The sequence below is a fragment of the Trachymyrmex septentrionalis genome, unplaced genomic scaffold, assembly GCF_001594115.1.
Source record: "Trachymyrmex septentrionalis isolate Tsep2-gDNA-1 unplaced genomic scaffold, Tsep1.0 scaffold71, whole genome shotgun sequence".
Taxonomy (NCBI): Eukaryota; Metazoa; Arthropoda; class Insecta; order Hymenoptera; family Formicidae; genus Trachymyrmex; species Trachymyrmex septentrionalis.
In genome coordinates, this window is record NW_017305895.1 from 123,162 (window position 1) to 126,290 (window position 3,129).

A 3,129-nucleotide genomic window follows, 5' to 3' on the forward strand; every position below is an offset into this window, starting at 1 on the left:
AGCTGTCACAAGCAGGAAAGGTCGATTATAAGAGAAATTTAAATTGTGAGAATGGAATAAAATAAAGAAGAGCGTCAAGGAATAAGAATATTTATTTGTTTTTTATTTAAATGCTACATTTTTTAACACGCGGCATCGACGCCTAGTCGATCCTGAATTCCTGAGTGTAAAAAAGTGAATATTGTTTCAGTTTTAATGTGTCATTTGTTGTGCTCAACCTATACCTATCCATCGTATCTATTGCCAGAAGTACAAATCGCAGGTGGATTGCGAGATCCTGATATATGTATGCATATATGTATATGTATATAGATATATATGCATTTTTTATACAGAGTCCAGTTAAATGCCTAGAATTGCCTCGCCTCTTCCATGTTGGTGTCCACTGCGATTCATTACCTCTCTATTCATCGACAGTACCGACGCAACATTCTGCCGGGCCCTCGAAAACCGACCTGTGTCTACTCCCGCTGCCTTTCGCCTCTCTTTGTCCTTTAACACCAGCTCTATATCACGTCCTTCAACATCACTTCTATCGCTTATATCATCTATTCAAATGCAGAGAGCTATTGACCTGTGGCAATATCCTTGAAACTTTACCTTGTTGCATACAAGTACTTAACTTTGAGACTAAACGATTTCAAAATAATTAACGTGAAGGCAACCGTCTCCTCCTTTTTTACGTGAAAATATTAATTAATCGATGATTGCATATAAAATATATTAATTGAGTATTTTTCTCAAGCTACGTAATATATATTCTCTAGTTCACCGTATTGCGTCTTTTAATTATTCCCGCAGGGCTGTCGAAATATATCACCAGCAATCATCCAGCGCTTACGGCGGAATAAAAGTACTATAATCTTCCATCTCGTGAAAGAACGACGCCTTTAGCGAGAAACTTGAATAATAAGCAATTGTAAGCAAGGATTTTTTGCTTCTCCTGCAATATCCTATGCGGATGTCTTTTTCGTCCTTGTTGAGACAATACAATAAACAAATATTAAAAACTATAAATTCATTCGTTTCTCTTCGCGGACTTTCTCTTTTCCTCTCTTTCTCTTTCTTTCTTTATTCGTTCGCTGCTTTTAATGAAATTCACACCAGCGCGTAGCGGATCGGCTGTCTACTACCCCCATAGCTCCTAACAACAATCCGCCCTTACTTACTTCCAAAAGGCTTTTCACGCAAATGAAAGTTTTTCGTCTCGAAATTACCTCGAATTATTCAGCGTTTAACCATGCTCTCTCATTTATGCATTTATTCAGTGTTCTGATATGATTTTTTCTTTGCGATGAATTTTGACATGTATTTCCTTTATTCGAACGCATACATTCCTTTTTTTTTTTATATTTATAAAACAAACGTTATCTTTATTAGCAAAATAAAAGCAAATTTAATATTTATATAATCTTATTATCTTATAAAAAATTATCTGCATAACAATACAAAGAGCATAATTTATGATATTCAATCTCTCTCTCTCTCTCTCTCTCTCTCTCTCTCTCTCATTTTATTATAACAATTTATTATATATTATTAAGTTACTATCAATAAATATTATATATGTGTACAGATATTAATACGTATTATAATTTTCTAAGAGCTACAGATAATTTAATTTAAAAACGTGTGTTAGCAGATTGTGTTAAAAAGATAATACCGCAGTCGCTTTCTACCGATTTAGACGATTGTATATGTCTGTGTCATACGATTATTTATCGTGTCTTTTTCATCGATGAAAATAGAAAATATGCTTAAAAGGGAGAAAACGAGAAAATGCGGAGGCAAACGTGTGCAATATACATACGTACTTGCGGTAGGTATACTTAAAATCTCATTTATATTGCTTTCACTATCTGATAGTACATAAATTCCCCGATTCGAGGGGATTTTATGTGTTATATGAATGCACCCGATCTATCTAAACTGGTAGTAATGCAAAGAAGAGAGACAAAAAAAGAGAGAGAGAACGAAAGAGAGAGAGAGAGAGAGAGAGAGAGAGAGAGAGAGAGAGAGAGCATTCAAGCAGAAGATTAATTTTTTATAGAAGATTAATTTTTATTAAAAAATTATTTATCTAATAAAATCATAAGTGAATGTTTTTTTATTTGAATTAATATTTATATGTACATTTTATTAAAATTATAAAATATATATTATATCTAAACTTATAAAAATGAGACTGCTTTTGTGCACAAAGAAAAGTTACTTTTTTAATATAAATCGGAAAGGAAGGGATTTAAGGCATAAACTGTAATACGAAGTATCGAAATAAATAAAGGAAACCAATTCAACGCGCGTGTGGGGTAACGAGCCAGTCTGAGATAGTTTAAAACAAGGTTGGCTGCTTCGGGTTCAGGTGCTGTTGCAACTAATATCGTAAATCCAGATCGAGTTCGAGGAGAGAAGAGCTCCGTCGCCCTTTCCTTTACAGCCCTTGCGCTGCTAGTTCCATCTTTTGCATCTGCGCAATATCTTTATAAAGTAAAGCAATAGGATTATGAGCGCAGATTCCATGCGAATGGCAAAAGTGAAAACAACCTCTGAATACTAAAGTGCTAACTTAATTCTAGAATATCGAAAGAAAATTTCAAGTATTCAGCAGTATCAATCTTATTTGCAATGTCGATATGAAAATATCACTTTCATGGCGATTGAGCGTATTACGCATAAGTATACAGCTGTTAAGCAATCATAATCAAAATAGTGAAGAAATAATTCAAGTGAAATAAAGTTTAAACTACTACAATATTATAGATGTTAAAATACAGAGCAGAACATAAAAAAAAACATAAAATTGCCAATTTCTAATTTTTTATTTTAATTCAAATAAACATATCTAGATCGCAAAATTTATAATCGTAAATAGTTTTCAATCTTTAACTGAGAGCGTATTTAATTACAGATTTATGTTTTAGGTTAATATTTTACAGGTTTCTGTTTTACGAATCTATATTTGAAAAATTGTTATTTTTTATTTACGACTCATAATCTCAAATATTTAATTATTAGCTCAAATAATTACAGATTTGCTAAGTAAAAACCTATTATAATTAATAAGAGCTCTTCTGTTTAACATATTTGTTAATTTCAAAGGGAGAGAGAGAGAGAGAGAGAGAGAGAGAG